General features: G+C 43.1%; 1 pseudogene; it reads left to right on the top strand.

The window, feature by feature from the left end:
- Window positions 1-568: 568 nt before the first annotated feature.
- The window catches only part of LOC130119765 (uncharacterized), a 45,316-nt pseudogene continuing 27,784 nt past the window's right edge, over window positions 569-18,100 (top strand).

The following is an 18,100-nucleotide window of genomic DNA, read 5'->3' as shown; positions in this document are numbered from 1 at the left end:
CTCAGCTCTGGTTGCAAATCACCCTGGAAAATGCAAGAAATAGTAGACCGCTTCTCTTCCGCAGCTACTCTATTTGGACTGAAGATCAACGCCTCCAAAACAGAGCTTCTGTGCCAGCCTCCCCCTAAGAAAAGCCGCCAAATAAGGTAAGCCCAGTATTTTGGTTAATGGAGCAACTCTGAAGACCACTGAGTGCTTTACCTATCTGGTCAGTGCTGTGACAGATACAAACTCCTCTGACTTAGAAGTGGACAGAAGAATCCAAGCTGCCACAAAAGCCTTTGGTGCCCTCCACAAACGACTTTAGTCCCACCATGACATCAGGCTGACAACAAAGATCAAGGTCTACAACACCGCTGTTCTCCCATCTCTACTATACTCCACTGAATGCATGACCCTGTATCGCAAGCACATTAAGAAGCTCACCAGCATACAGCTTCGTCATCTGTGAAAGCTGCTGTGAATCAGATGGGAAGACAAGTTGGAAGTATTGAGACATGCTGGTACTGTTAGTGTTGAAGCCCTAATAACAGCCTTCCAGCTCAGATGGGCCAGACATGTGAGAAGAATGCCAGACAACCGCCTAACAAAGGTTTTCTACAGGGAGCTGTGCCAGGGAAAAAGGAAGCAGGGAAGCCAGAAGCTACACTTCAAAGATGTGCTCAAGTGCCACGTGAAGATCTGCGGCATAGATGACTCCAGCTGGGATACAGTCGCCCTGGACAAACAGAGATGGCGCTCCACAGTAAGGCAATCGAGAACAGCTGTTGAACAAAAGAGACAAGAAGCCTATGATAAGGCCCACCATGCAAGACATAACAGACCAACTCAAACAACATTTGTCTGTGACAAATGTGGACAATATTGTCATTCTAATGCAGGCTTGATGGCCCAAAGAGGTGCTTGCCAAGCTTAAGCTACGTACATCAGTTATCGTCGTTTCGATGGACTGCCGAAGAAGATGTGTGTGTGTGTGTGTGTGTGTGTGTGTGGGTGTGTGAGTATTTATTCGTGTCTCTCTCTTATCCTTCCCCTTTGCCCCTTTATCGTTTTGTTTCTTTCTGTGCGTTATGGTGGTACCTGTGTGTGTGTGTGTGTTTGTTTTGGTATGGTGTTCCATTATAAAAAACACATTTAAGTATCGCCCCCCCCTCGTGCTCCCCCCTCTCTTTCTCAGAGTTGTTATTATTACGCTGTTAAAAACTGTTTTCTGCCCCACCAAACTAAAAATACTAAACCAAAATAAACAAATAAACAGCCCTTTCACCTTCCCATCTATCGCTTTCTCCATCTGTCCAATGTTCTTTCGCTTTTGAAGTCTATTTTCTGTCTGTCTGTTTTTCTCTCACATTCTTAAGTCTTCCTCTCCTCTTCACACCTACTCTCTCCCTCTTCTTCCTCGACTTTCTGTTTTCATCTAGCCCTGTCACTCTTCCTCCCTGTACCCTTTGTCATTCCTCTATCTCTCTCTTTCCCTCTCTCTCGTTCCCTCTCTCTCTCTCTTGCTCTCTCTGTCTCTCTCTCGTTCTATCTCTGCTGGCTGGAGCAGAGTGACAGCAGGCTGTTGTTTGTTATTGTATATTTGCCACCAGCCAACACAGGCTCCAGTGATAACAGTGACTCATTAGCTGGGCTGCTTTATCAGGCTATGCCAATTACGGCTCAACATATTGCAGCCATCGTAGTGAAATTGCGCATCTGTGGTGCACTCGGGTCTTCATGAATGAGGAGAAGGAAAAGGCACATTTTCCAAACGATTTTATACACAAGAATTTTTGGAGCGTTATCATATTTTTTTTTCTATCCGGTCAAAGTTTTTTTTTCATACTTTGCGGTTACAGAGCATACTGTGACACCTTCCGTACAAACTCATTCATCCATCCATTATCCAAACCGCTTATCCTTACTCAGGGTTGCAGGAGCCTATCCCAGCAGTCATTGGGGGGCAGGCGGGGAGACTACCCTGGAGAAGCCACTTTTCCAACACAGGCCGCCAACACACACACACACACACACACACACACACACACACACACACACACACACACACACACACACACACACACACACACACACACCTAGGGACAATTTAGTACGGCCGATTCACCTGACCTACATGTCTTTGGACTGTGGGAGGAAACCGGAACACCCAGAGGAAACCCACGCAGACACGGGGAGAACATGCAAACTCCACACAGAGGATGACCCCCAAAGTTGGACTACCCCAGGGCTCGAACCCAGGACCTTCTTGCTGTGAGGGGACCGCGCTAACCACTGCACCACCGTGCCGCCATATTCAGAAAGGAGTCCTCAGTAAAATGAAGGGAACACCATAAAATCAGGAATCAGGAACAATTTATTGTCATTTCTTAGACGTACTTGCATACACCAAGAAATGCAATTTCTTTTCCCCCAGCCCACAGCAGTACAACACAAAAAACACATCCAAAATTTCCCAAAAACGACACCACCAAAAACATAAAAAAACAGAGAGAAGAAAGCAAAAACAAAAACAAAAACAAACAGTTAACAGCACAGTCCACCCTGCAACACAGTCCAAACAAAAAAATCCTCAGTAGTACAACCACAAAAGGTTGTGGTTGTACTACTGAGGAATAGTGGTAAAAAGGAATTTTAACCACAGATTCTTTATTTCATCTTCCTTTGGAAGTCCAAGGGATATTGCCTTCACACAGAAGAAAACAGCGTCTTCTCGACACAGCGATATGCAACTTCATTTTCTGCCTCCTTACAAACTATGCTTTAAAAGTAAAGTTTGACTTGACATTTCGCTCCTGCTTTATCCAAATCAGGATCCTGGGAATGTTGTAGCCTATCCCAGCGTGCCATAGATGGAGGACAGGGAGACATCCTGGACACATCACCCTGCCCATCAAACTGTCTCTTACACCTTAGGGCAATTTAGAGTTCACCGAGCATACAAATCCTATAATTGTGGAAGGAAACAAGTGCCCAGAAGAAACCCACACAAACACTGGCAGAACATGCAAACTCTGTACAGTGGGACTTGGGACCAAAGCAAAAACCTTTTTTTTTTGCGGTGAGACAACAGTCTCAATGATTCAGTCCCCTTGCTGCTGCTATAGCAGCGCCTCTCTCTCAAATTTAGCAGAGGAAGGGACCTAGATGGATGAATGAATGGGTAAACAGATTGGTTGCTTATTGGATGAGAACGGCTGATGGATGTATTGACGATGGCTAGATAGATGGATAAATGGATTGCTACATGATGGATGTTTGCCTGGTCTCTCTTTCACTTCCTGTGCTTTAAGTTTATCTCTCTCTCTCTCTCTCTCTCTCTCTCTCTCATTCACATAAAGGATTATTATCATGGCTATTAAACAGAGGCAATACTACCGAAGCAGTTTATGAAATGAGAACGTTTTACTACAAACCATTATGCAATTATGCAAAACACACCACAGCCAGAGAGAACACATTAGATATTATAAATTCATACATTCAATAAACTATTTATTCCTACAGGGCGATTTTTTTATTTTTATTTTTTCAATGGTAGACACAACAAACATTTACAGTTTACGGTACGAACAAACAGTAAACTCAGCTCCCTCGCTTGTAATTTCTTTCTCCTTGGGCACCACATAATTGTAACATGTCTACAGGGACCATGTAACGCTACACAGACTATTCTTTTTCACGTATGTAAATCTGATGTGGGTTAATTTTAGTAGCATTTACTGGAATATTTTGCCGCCTCACGTTTTTGTTCAAACATGGTCACAGATATGTGGTAATCCTTTTTTATATGATGGTAGTTTACCCTTTTTTACTTTGCCCCCTTTTTTCCCCCAATTGTATCCGGCCAATTACCCCACTCTTCCGAGCCATCCCAGTCACTGCTCCACCCCCTCTGCCAATCTGGGGAGGGCTGCAGACTACAACGCCACTTCTTTTCACCTGACAGTGAGGAGTTTCACCAGGGGGACGTTGCACATGGTAGGATCACGCTATTCCCCCCCAGTCCCCCCCCCCCCGAACAGGCGCCCCGCCCGACCAGAGGAGGCACTAGTGCAGCGACCAGGACAAAAACCCAAATCCGGCTTCCCACCCACAGACACGGCCAATTGTGTCTGTAGGGACGCCCGACCAAGCCGGAGGTAATACAGGGATTCAAACCTACGATCTTTGTGTTGTTAGGCAATGGAATAGACCGCTATACGCTACCCGGATGCCCCTATTTAAGCCTTTTTAACAAGATGTGTCTAGTAGGTGAAGAATGCTCTCTCAGCTCAGGGGCCAAAATCAATCAGCACAGGCACCGCGAAAGGATTTGTGTCAGCTCCCCAACTCTTATTCAGGTTATATAGAAATGAATGCAGCAGCTAGCCAACCTGGCTGCCATGTCATCAAGTTCTTGGATGACACTGCCATGCTCGGCTTGATACACAGAGACAGCCAGTCTGTTAGCATCACCATTCTGAAATATCCAGTTTTGTACACCGGTGTGACTCTGGACATCTGATTTTTAAATGTAAAGAAGCCTGGGGAGATGGTGTTTGACCCTGGAGTTGTGGAAGCTCACAGACCGGTTGTCATCCACGGCCAACCCATCAGTCAGTCAGATCTGCTGTAATAAATACCTTGGGGTTCACATTGATAACACACTTAGATGGATGACCCAAGTCGAAAGTAGATTGTGCCTAGCTGAAGTACTTCATTAATGTAAAACCAGAGTTCATGGAGTTGAGCAGGAAGTCTATGTTCCTCTTTTAACACACAATCTAAAATGAAGGGTAAATAACATATGGGATAACAGCATGACGCGGTAATTTGTCTGCACAAATGCAATCTCAGATTGCTCGCCTTGTGCAGACTGCTGTGAAAATTATGGGGGGGGGGGTTAAAGAACATCCATCCCTTCAGTCACATTACAAACAGTCTGTTATCAGACAGGCTCGGGAAATTAGTGTCTGACTGCACTCATATCCTTTGCCCTGAATTCCTGCTCCTATCCCTCTGGTAAAAGTTGCAGGGTCCCTCTGTGCAGACTGAACCGCCGCCAACATTCATCCCTGCCGACAGCAGTTAAATTTCCGTTATGCTAATAGGAAATATGAGTTGTTAGCTACAGGAATTGTGCAATATGTCTTTACTAACACTGCCTCTTAAATGAATGTTCAGATGAGTGAAATGTCATGACTGTCACTCTTACTGATGTTTTATTGTGTTGCAGTTATAATGATCGAACAGCTGTCCTGAGAGTCTGAGGCAACTTTTCTACGGGGACAATAAGTAGACTTTTTTATGTCTTCTATAAACCTATAACATCCATTTTTATACCTTTCTTCTTCTTTCTTTCTTTGTTTTATTTTGGATTTGTGTTTTTTAACCTGTTTTTATCTTTCGTCATAATGTTTTTATTTGCCAATGTATTCCATTGGTTGTCTATTGAGGCATTTTACAACATTGGTAAAGCTCTATTGAAATAGTTTTTTTTAACTATTATTTTGGATTGAATAATGACGTTAGCTTGGACTATCTATCCATCCATCCATCCATCCATCCATTATCTAAACCACTTATCCTGCTCTCAGGGTCGCAGGGATGCTCAAGCCTATCCCAGCAGTCATTGGGCGGCAGGCGGGGAGACACCCTGGACAGGCCGCCAGGCCATCACAGGGCCCACACACACACACACACACACACACACACACACACACACACACACACACACACACACACACACACACACAACTGGGACAATTTAGTACGGCCGATTCCCCTGACCTACATGTCTTTGGAACGAGGGAGGAAACCGGAGCAGCTGGAGGAAACCCTCACAGACGCGGGGAGAACATGCAAACTCCACACAGAGGACGACTCAGGATGACCCCCCAAGGTTGGACTACCCCGGGGCTCAAACCCAGGACCTTCTTGCTGTGAGGCGACCATGCTAACCACAGTGCCACCTGAGCTTGGACCACCCCCCCAAAAAAAACAAAAACAAAAACAAAAAGGAAACTAAAGTGAACTGGCTGTTACTCCTTCCCTATTGTACTTAACCACCCCAGGGGAGATATGCTACACATTCATATTAAAACGGAGTTTGCATGCACCTTTGGATAGTCAAGTAAAAACATAAGAATCTGCAACTGAAGTAGAAACTCTACGTTGTACTCAGATATAGGAATGGGATGTCCATCAGAGCATAATGTGTGTGTGTGTGTGTGTGTGTGTGTGTGTGTGTGTGTGTTAACCAACAAGGGACATTTGTTTGGAAGAATTGTTAAATAGCAGGCCAATTAGTTTTCACCCTAATTGGCCTCCCATACTTGCTGAGCATGCCTGCACGCACACACACACACACACACACACACACACACACACACACACACACACACACACACACACACACACACACACACACACACACACACACACACACACACACAAAACCCTAAACTGCTTATGAAGCAAGAAAGAATGAATACTGAGCTGGTCTTTGACATCTCTATACTCACTTCCCTGCAACTGATGTTAATGTAGGACATTGAAACTTCTACTTCTGGTCTCCTGATAAGATGGACAGGGCAATGTCTTTAATGTGAAATATAAATATAAATGTCACTGCAGTCAGGTTCTGTGTCTATATCCCATCTCCATGCTTTTAAATTGCCCCTCTTCCTGTCGCTTTGCGATGACAGAAAACCCGATTTGAAGTGCGACTCTCTTGGCTACAGATGAAATATGTTTTTTTAACTGCCACTTTCAAGCGCCTTTAAAAACTACGCCCGGCTTTCAGCAGCGTGCCGTAGGAACAGCAGCCATGTCATTTACGCTGTCAATAATGAAAATCACCCAGCATTTCAGTTTCTCCTTCCTCAGCTCCTTTCTCCTCTACCTTCACTGAAAACTTTTCATCTTATGTGTTAGAATAGAAATACTTCTTTATGTTGTTCTTCTCATCTGTATTTGCCTTTTGATGACCGTTGGTGGACCGATGTGGTAATAGCATTGCGGTATAAACAGGAAGAGCGTAAACGACACCTTGTATACCTTGCGGGATCGACTACTCCTCACCTCATGTTATGTTACATTTTCTTTATCGCCTTTATTACTCCTTGTCTGAATTACGTTTAACCTATTGTGAGGTTTTGTACTCTATTCACATAACTCTTCAATTGCCTTTTTTGTGTATCTTGACAAATTTAGTTTTCATGTGTTGTGTTTTGCTAATAATAATAATGATAATAATTTTATCTATATAGCACCTTTTCTAAAACGATGTTACTGTTACGGCCCCAGTGCAGTGTGTTGTGTACAATTACCCTCATATACAAACCTAGGGTTTGTATTTATGAGAGGGGGTGTTACGGCCCTAGTGCTGTGTGTTGTGTACAATTACCCTCATATACAAACCTAGGGTTTGTATTTATGAGAGGGGGTGTTACGGCCCTAGTGCCGCGCGTCTGTAATTTTCCCCCTCCAGGTAATGCCCCGCCTCCTGTGGAACTGCTGATTGAGCCCAGGTGACCCCAATTGCTCATCAGCTGGGTATATAACTCGGAGAGAGACGCCTAACAGTGCCAGTGGGCCATTGTTGGGTGTCTCTCTCCGACACACACCCCAGGAATCCACCTCCTTACTGTCTTATTCAAAAAAAATTATCCCGGACGAGCCCCCAATTGTTACGTTCCCCTTTAAAGGTCCAGGGGATGAGGGGAAGTAACAAAGAAAATAAAAGTGTCCCGGGGGAATAAGGAAGGTGGGAGGCAGAACCATGTGTAAAAACAAATAGATTTATTGACAAAACTAACCCTATATACACAATAAGAAAAGGCAACTGAAGGTGCAGGCCCTTAACTATCCAGGCTTAGATAACAAAACAACCTCAGATCAAACCAAAACGAGAGAAACAAGAACACCAACATAAGTTTCACCCTCCTTCTCAAGGAGTATAGAGTACTGACACAAGAGCTTGCTCTCTGGTTGACAACAATGGCCCACTGGCCGTCTCACTCTAGCTGCCAACGATGGCCCACTGGCACTGTTGGGCGTCTCTCTCTGAGTTATATACCCAGCTAATGAGCAGTTGGGGTCACCTGGGCTCAATCAGCAGTTCCACAGGAGGCGGGGCATTTCCTGGAGAGGGAAAATTACAGACAAGCGGGACTAGAGCCGTAACACCCCTTCCCATAGGTACAAACCCTAGGTTTGTAAATTAGGGTAATTGTACACAACACACGGCACTGGGGCCGTAACAGTTACAAAGTGCTTCACAAAAAAAAAAAAAACACAAAAAAACCCAGATAAAACCAGACAAGGCAGGAATAAGAGTAAGATCAAATAAGAGTAAAATTAAAAACAGTAAAAATAAAAACAAATATCAAACATTTGTAAAAGCTTTCATAAAAAGAAAAGTTTTAAGACTAGATTTAAAAGAAGCTAAAGACTTAGTTCATCTTAGCTCAGCAGGAAGAGAGTTCCTTAGTGTGGGGGCTCTAACAGCAAAAGCCCGATCACCCTTTGTAACCAACCGAGACCTGAGAATAACTAGCAGGGCTTCATCTGCAGACCTTAATGGTCGAGGGGGGACATACCAAGTCAATAAATCACAAATTTATAAAGGAGCAATACCATTTAAAGCCTTAAAAGTGAGCAGTAAAATTTTAAAATCAATTCGAAATATAACAAGGAGCCAGTGTAGGGAGGCAAGCACAGGAGTGATATGGTTATGCCTCCTTGTTCCTGCAATGAGCCGAACAGCGGCATTTTGTTCTAACTGCAGATGGTGGAGTGAGCCCTTGCTGATACCAGAATATAGTGCATTACAGTAGTCGAGTCGAGAAAAGATAAAAGCATGTACAACGTTTTGCAAATCGGCAATAGATAAAATGACCTAATTTTGGAGATTAGCTTGAGTTGGAAAAAGCATGACTGAACAGCATGTTTAATTTGATTGTCAAAACTGAGGTTAGCATCAAATATTACCCCAATATTCATAGCAGACTGTTTAAGATTACCTGACAGACTACCCAGATTAGTAACAAACGGACTGATGGAATTTTCGGGCCCAAACAGAATGACCTCAGATTTATCATCATTAAGTTTAAGAAAATGTTTGGATATCCAGAATTTAATGTCGGTGAGGCAAGCTGTGAGATTTAATAGGGCGCTAGGATCAGTGGGTTTTAGTGGCATGTATAACTGAGTGTCGTCAGCATAAAAATGGTAGAGCACATGGTGATTTTGAATGACATGGCCAAGGGGCAGCATGTAAATAGAGAAGAGATGGGGGCCAAGAACTGAGCCTTGAGGGACACCACAACTCAACTGATCCACTGAGGAGGTAGAGTTATCCAGAACAACAGGAAAAAGTTCTGTTGGTGAGGTAAGAGTGTAACAAGTTCAGAGCCGAGCCCTTGATGCCAACCCAAGTCTCTAAGTGATGAAGGAGGATGTTGTGATCAACAGTGTCAAAGGCAGCACTTAAATCCAAAAGAACTAAAATTGAGCAGTCACCTCTGTCTACATTCAGCAGTAGATCATTAGTGACCCTAACTAGAGCTGTCTCAGTACTATGAAGTGCTCTAAAACCGGACTGAAAACTATTAAAAACAGTATTTGTGTTCATAAAAGAAATCAACTGAGAAGAAATTACTCTCTCCAGAACCTTAGATAAAAAAGACAATTGTTGATTGGCCTGTAGTAACTTAGGGACAGGGGGTCTAAATTAGGTTTCTTCAGCAATAGGTGAATGATGGCATGCTTAAAACTGTCTGGAAAAGAACCGGGGGCCAGCGAATTATTAAGAATTTGAAGAATAATCGGGCTGACAGTGGAAAATACCTCCTTGAGTAGCTTAGCAGGAATGGTGTCAAGGATGCAGGAGGAGGAGGTCATATTGCAGACTGTAGTCTCCAACACTGAAATTGTAATTGGTTGGAATTGGGTGAAAGAGGCAGAATTAACATGGGGAATGGAACGAAAAGAGCCTGGATGGATTTGGGACCTAATATTCTCCACCTCGTTTACAAAATCAGCGAGATTTTTTTTGGACAGCTCAACATCAGGTTCAAAAAGAGAAGTGGAGGGACCATTAATGACAGAATCAATTATCCCGAAGAGAACTTTAGGATTGTGGTTATTTCTCAATATTAGTTCAGAGAAGTATGCTGATCTCACATCCTTAACTGCTTTCTGGTAAATTAACATTAGGTTTTTAAGGTTGCTATGTGTTAATTCGGACTTGTTGGCCTTCCATTGTCATTCTGTTTTTCTACAAAGTCTTCAAAGGGCACGGGTGTGATCATTCAACCAGGGGAGGTTATTTAATTTTTGTTTCCTAGTTTTAAATGGTGCAATTTGGTCGAGGACGGATTGGCACTGATCATTGAATGAATTTAATAGTGCATCTGGATTGAGCGGTGATAAAGAGGGATTAAAGGATGATGAATTAAAAGCATCACAAAATTTAACTGCAGGTGAGTAGCTTGTAGATTATCTGCTACTCTCTTTTTACTATCTAACACTAGTGGTTAACTTGTTCATTTTGCCCAAAACGATGGGTCTTGCTCATACACCTGCATTCAATATCATCAGCGGTCACTGGGGTCGAGTATGGCTATCTTCCTTCTAGGTCCTTGTGGGTTTTCTTGCGGGAGGACTCTTGCACGTGTAAACTTTTTACATGGAGAGGCTGATGTGCCTGCAGCCACCATATGGTTCTTGGCAGGGGGTTGTCAAGAGCCCAATGGCATGGAGAACCAAGACGACTGGGGACCACCCTTTGTTGCAGCATTCATCCACCTTCACTTGCATTGTGACCTGGAGACATCTTCTGCCAGTTCCACCGTTGAGGTCTTTGTTGGATCATGCTTCATCTGGAACCTCCCCCTTGACCTACCAGCCTTGGGTGACCCTACCAGGAGCCAAGCTCTGGATGGCATAGCTCTTGGGATCATTAGTACACACAAGCTTCTCCACCACAACAGGGTGGTGATCCAGGAAAAGACACCTGCAATACTCTTCAGTAGAAGACTTAGCTAAAGACATAACATAAAAATGCACATATATACTTGGTTGTGAGGACTCCTGTGTCCTCTGCAGCCTCTCGCTCCTCTTATCATTTTCTCATATTGCATGTTGTTTGATGATGACGGCATTGGACCTACTCATTCATATACATGAAAAGGGGCTGTGTGAGTTACACAAAAACCTTTGTGTAGCAGTGAGGATAGTCTGCACTTTTCCAGTGACAGTGGCAACCATAGACAGAAGCTTCTTGAAGTTCAAACTCGTGAAAACCTACCTGATGTCCTCCATTGCTCAGAAACACCCGAGTAGAATGGAAATGATTAGCATCAATCACCACTTTGGCAGCCAGATCCCATGTGGTGGGGATAAAAATTACTTTGCATCCAGGAAGGAAATAAAAGAAAGATTCTGAGGAATTAACGTTAAAAAGGATGCATAGCATCAGATTTGAAACACTAATTAGGGAGTATCCCATTAAGTGTAAAATTTCAGAAAGGCCAGTCACACAAATTTCCTTTTAAAAGTCCCTTATTAGCATCACAATAAACATGTAATTATCTTTAGTCAATAATATGTGGTTTAACCCAGCCATTGAGGATGCACAAGCCAGTGCATTCTTAGTGCCCATCCCAAGCCCAGATAAAGGGGAGGGTCAATTCAGGAAGGGCATCCAGTGTAAAATCTTTGACAAATCAAATATGTGGATCATACCGGATCGATCAAGGCCCAAGTTACCAACGACCACCTCCAGCACTGTTTGCCAGCAAGGTGCTGGTGGAAATTATGCTACGGTTGGGCAAGGAAGAAGAGAAGGGGGAAGGCATGTCCCGAGGCAGCGAGAGAAGGAAGGGTAGGAGTGTGGATGTGAGAGTCAGAACTTTGAATGTTGGCACTATGACTGGTAAAGGGAGAGAGCTGGCTGATATGATGGAGAGAAGAAAGTTACAGACACTGTGTGTGCAAGAGACCAGGTGGAAGGGGAGTAAGGCCAGGAGCATCGGAGGTGGGTTCAAACTCTTCTACCATGATGTGGATGGGAGGAGAAATGGGGTAGGGGTAATTCTGAGGGAGGAGTATGTCAAGAGTGTGTTGGAGGTGAAGAGAGTGTCAAACAGTGATTAGTATGAAGCTAGAAATTGAAGGTGTGATGATGAATGTTATCAGCGCAAATGCCTGACAAGTTGGGTGTGAGATGGAAGAGAAAGAATAATTCTGGAGTTGGATGAAGTGGTCATGAGTGTACCCAAACAGGAGAGGGTGGTGATTGGAGTGGACTTCAAAGGGCATGATGTTGAAGATAATGGAGGTGATGAAGAGGTGATGGGTCAGTATGGTGTCAAGGAGAGAAATGTGGAGGGACAGATGTTGGTGGATTTTGCGAAAAGGATGGAATGGCTGTGGTGAATATGTATTTCAAGAAGCGGGAGGAACACGCTGACGTATAAGAGTGGAGGAAGGTGCACACAGGTGGACTATATCTTATGCAGAAGGTGCAATCTAAAAGAGACTGCAAGCTCTCGTTTTGGAACGAGCTTTGTCCACTTGGCATTTCGCCTCGCTACATTTGCATTTTTTCAGCAGTGTCTGCCATTGTTACAGCTTCATCTTGAATGTGTGCTTATGATATTTATCTGCCACCTGGTCACTACGATTTTATACAGTCCCACTGCCCAAAGGTTAACACCCAGAAACATCCCATACACAGCAAAATAAGAAAATACAGACAAAGGACAGGGTCTCTGCAGACATAGACACCACCACACACATCTAGTGGGTCATAGGTGATGATAGAGAGATTATTTTTGTATGAGACTATACATATTTTTTAGGAAAATCCTACTCATTATAGATTTAAAGTTGCTAGATTTTATTCATTAACTGTATGTATTCTACATTACCTTGCTCTGTGCAATCTATGGTGTTACATTATTATTCTGTTATTGTTGTGTATTTTGTGCATTTGACACCTATTGCATGCCTGTCCGTCATGGAAGAGGGATCCCTCCTTTGTTGCTCTTCCTGGGGTTTCTCCCATATTTTTTTCCTAATAAGGTTTTTTTTTTGGTGGAGTTTTTGTCTCATTCGGGTTTAGGGTCCAAGGACAGAGGGTGTCGTATATTGTATACTGTTGTATACTGTACTGATTACAAAGCCCTTTAGGCAAGCCTTGTGAATTCGGGCTATACAAAAAAAAAAAAGAAAAAGAAAAAAGACTTAATTTGACATATTGTCTCACCTTGAGAACTTTCTCCTTCTTCAGTATTGGGCTTTAACTTCTCCCTATGACTGGTAACGTCATGGTGGTGATTTGAACCAGAAGGTCACTCTACTCTCACCCTAATCCAAAGTCTGTCGGGACAGAGGTGTCAGTCAAACACCTAAGATGAATGTGGTGTTTACTGCCATCCAGTTCTATGACCAGTAACTGGCCCTGATCTGACAAGGAGTGAGGTTTGATACTCCACATGAAAGCAAAAGTTTTTCTCTCTCACTCACCCACCCACACACACACACAGATAAATTTTGTTCTTTGTTTGCCATGCCCACCTCCACAGTGAGGTCAGAGGTTTGGTGCACTGCCTTGCTTAAGACACTTAGGAGGGGTGCATACACAGGGGCTCAAATGTGAGGGTAGCATCTGCATCCACTGCATCATCCCCATTTTCCCGTACAGTGTGTCCGTCATGAGAAAATCAAATTTGAACTTTCAAAGCGTGACTCTTTTGGCTGCATTTGAAATATTTTCAATTGTCGCTGTCAGATGCTTTAAAAACCGCCCCACAGCTCTCAGCTCTGTCAAGAGCACATGGATCTGAGTCCTCTCTAATGGAAATTATGAGAAAAATATGTTTTGAGCTGAAACTAGGAATGTCCTTGGTGGGTGATAGAGCTGGCTTTAATTCATTCTCCATGAAATTAATTTAGGAGCTGTGAAAATTTCCACTGTAAATAAGTTGTTGCACTGTGGCTTAATGGGCAGTGAAGTACTGCTGTCGGGGTTAGGGTTTCGATCCCGTTCGATTCAATACATTTCAAGACTGAATGGTGGCACGGTGGCCCAGTGGTTAGCGCTGTTGCCTCACAACAAGAAGGTCCTGGGTTTGAACCACAGGCCATCTCAGTTCCTTTTTGTGTGGAGTTTGCATGTTCTACCTGTGTGGGTTTCCCCCGGGCACTCTGGTTTCCTCCCACCATCAAAAAAAAGATATGCATGTCAGGGTTAATACTCTTGTCTGCCCCTGACCAAGGCAATGGGAAGAAATAACTGGAGTTGGCCCCGAGTGCTGCACGGCAGCTGCCCACTGCTCCTAGCTACTCAGCTAGGATGGGTTAAATGCAGAGAGTAAATTTCATTTGTATGTATGTATGTATGTATGTATGTATGTATGTATGTATGTATGTATGTATGTACAAAATGACTAATAACGAGTATTCTATTCCATTATAATGGTCAGTTAACTTGAAACCTTTAGGGAAACTGATTACCTCAAAATGAAAGTAAAGAAACGTGAATGAGCGTCAATTCAATACCAGCTTAGCTTAAAACAGTTGCTTTTGGTGTACTCATTAGTTAATCTATGGTTTTTTTTTGTTTTTTTTCCTCACCCTATTTCCCCATTTGGCATATCCAGTTCCTTGTTTGGGGAAGGCACCATTTTTGTGCCCCCTCAAGTAGAGCCATGCATCATATTAGCTAGATACGAGGACTGATGCACTACTTTACTTGAGGGGGGCACAAAAATACTCACTAATATGTAGGTAATAAGGAAGTAATGATTTGTTACTGGTCAAATGCCATTTATCACCTGAGTTAGAGTTAATCAGGAATGGATCATTAAGTAAGTGGTCATTATGCAGATTCACAGATATCCAGGAACTAATGATTAAATAGGAGTTCATTTACATGATATCTAACAGTCTGTTCTTAAAGGTATCTAACCAATGTAGCTTAGTCACAATTGGTGGTACAAAGCAGCAGGTCTCCGCATTGTTTGGCTCACGTGTTCTTCAAGCATGCACACGAGGACGAGCATGGGTTGAAGCATTACACATACACCTGTGGAAAAAACACAGAGGAACTACCAAACAGGAAATCGGGCCAAACCAATATTCACCCAGGAAATAAGGAGAAATAAAAGAACACCAACGGGAGAATTATGTCGACTGCCGAGAAGGAAGCTGCTGCCGCAAAGGTAAAGAACCTGAATGTAATGTAGAATGAAGTAAACACTGAGATAAAGAAGTAGATAGAGGAAATCCTGGCTAATGTTCAACAACTCTTACAAATATGTCCCTGATTCCAGCCTCAGACATCCTCAAGACCAAATCCTGGGCAGGGAAATTGGGGAATTGTCTTAGAAACAAATTGCCATAAATATCTAAATGCTGCATGTAGGCATGAGTGCAAATAATGTGTAAGGGCAAGTGAAATCAAACTCTATGTAATAAATGTGTAAGACACCTTTATGACACACAGTTTTATCCGAATCAGAATCATGTTTTTTGGCCATGTAGGTTTGCACATACATGGAATTTGAATCTGGTTTTGTGGCTCTCTCAATGTACTTAACATAGAATAACAACACTACAACACAACAATATTCAGATATATACATAAGGATTGACTTATACAGGGGAAATAAGAGGTGAAAAAGTTCAATGGTGCAGAGAATATATCAGAAATGCTGAAATAAATGTTAGTAGGTTACTTACATACATTCTTGAGGTAGATGGACATGACACCACGTACCAGTATACGGACAATGCATAATACAGTATATATAACATATTGACAGTGTTTAGCATTAATTTGAATGACAGCCCGTGGAAAGAAAACACTTTTGTTTTTTTTTTATGTTCATTTATGTTGCATCATTTAAACTGATAATTTGTGCTAATGATGGTTTTGTTTTGTTTTGTTTTTTTTATCCATTACACAAGGTCATGGGATTGGTAAATGCTATATTTAGATTTTGTTGAGCACTATAAAACAGACAGATTAATATCACATATGCATTTTGGTCATGAAAATAATTACCAGTAACACTTAATAGGCTAATTAATTACACATTAACCAATAAACAGCAGCTGGCTTTGGCCGGGTATAGGATCACTAACTTTTTATGGTATCACCTTGGCTGAAAACGTCTTGTTGTTAGCAACATAACAAATTGCATGATAGTTAACCAAGAAGTGTTTCTTTTTTTTGATGATGTCAATCAAATAACAGGTGAATGAGGTTTTACACTCAGTTCACTTGGTTACACTCAATTCGACAATTGGTGGCAGTAGCGTGCCGATGTAACCTCGTGATCCGACAATAAAAAGAACAGAAGAAGAACATTGCCAGTTGTGAATAATGGCACTTTCAAAGCATGAAAAAATAAGACGTCATCCTCATACCCCCCCCCCCCTATTGGTTCCCAGCTGATGGTTTGTCTGTTGCTCTGCTTGCTTTTAGCCATTTAATCTTTAACATTAACTTTTAACTTTAACAACTTAACAACCCCTTCATGGATTTTATTCGATCATTGGCTCCTGCACTGACTTGATTGCACTGAAGCCTATGATTCTGTAGTGCTGGGACTGTATGTGGCTTGTTTCTAGCCTCTGGCTAAGCTAGCCAAACAATTAAGCCAACTTTACCCTGTGAGCACTGTGTGCTACTAAAGAAAGCAAACAGAAAGATTGCTGACCTTGAAGAGGATGTCCGATGGCTTTCTGATGAACTCCATAAGAAAGACTCCCTTTTGATCTCCTTCATGAGAGTGGCTTCTGGGCAGTTCAAACTGGTTGCCTCTCTCAGTGCAACCATCCAGGACACAGTTCTGTGGGACCCCTCCACTTGTCCACAGCTTTCCTTCTGCTCGACACCTAACCACCAGTCATCCTGGAATGAAGCGGTAGTCCACGGTTGCAAGAGGGGCTTGGGTGGGGCTGCCTTCCCCCCTCGCTTAGGCCTCTCCAACCGCTATGCGGCCCTGTCTGATGACACTCCGGTCTACCCAGCTGATGTTCCTGTGTCTCAGTCGGGCCCTTCTGTGAAAATGGCACCTGCTGACACTGCAGCTACCCCACTGGTGGCAAGCGGTGTCCAGGTGGCTTGCCATCCCACTGGGAAGCCAAAACAACAGACCTCATCCCGGGTAATAATCTCCTCTTCCGTCATAAGATTTTGAAAGAGGCCGTGATCAGACGCTCTCGAAGTCTTTCGTGCCTGAACCGGCAGAGAAATCCACTCTCAGAACTGATGTCGCTACCTCATCACAACATTTACTTGCTTGGATACCAAATCCCCAGTCGGCCATTTCAACACAGTGTGGATCATGTACTCTTCCTGCTATGAGAACCCACAGCCGAAATCTTTTCGTCCCCTTTTCTCCCCAGCCACATCAATAGTTGGGGATTCCAGAATCAGGAACATCCGTTTTCTTAACACAGCCACTCACTGTTTCCCTGGTGCCACAGTCCCTTACATCCTCAATAAGCAGCAAGAAGATGCTGGGTTCGAACCCCAGGCCATCCCAGGTCCCTTCTGTGTGGAGTTTGCATGTTCTCCCCGTGCCTGCATGGGTTTCCTCTGGATGCTCTGGTTTCCTCCCCCATCAAAAATACATTGACGTTACGGTTAATACTCCTGCCTGTGCCCCTGCCCATGGCAATGGAAAGAAGAACTAGAGTTGGTCCCTGTGTGCTGCAGCTGCCAACTGCTCCTATACAATAGGATGGGTTAAATGCAGGGAACAAAATTCATTGTAAGGATACAATTCGTTGTTCAGTGTCCAATAAAGTGGCTTTCACTTCTTTCATGTCAATCCAGGTGCACTGTTAAATTCATTCAATGATCAGTGCCTATCCATCCTTGACCAAATTGCACCGTTTGAAAATCAAATAACCTCCCATAGCTGAACAATAACACTCGTGCCCTTAGAAGACTCTGTAGAAAATCAGAATGACAATGGAAGGTCAAGAAATCTGAATTAGCGCACAACACCCTTAAAAAACAAATGTTAATTTACTAGAAGGCAGTTAAAGATACTATATGAGATCATCTTACTTCTCTGAACTGATAAAGAAA

The sequence above is a fragment of the Lampris incognitus genome, chromosome 10 (assembly GCF_029633865.1).
Source record: "Lampris incognitus isolate fLamInc1 chromosome 10, fLamInc1.hap2, whole genome shotgun sequence".
NCBI classification, from domain to species: Eukaryota; Metazoa; Chordata; class Actinopteri; order Lampriformes; family Lampridae; genus Lampris; species Lampris incognitus.
Note: the sequence above shows the minus strand (reverse complement) of the source record. Positions and strands in the feature narration are given on the sequence as shown.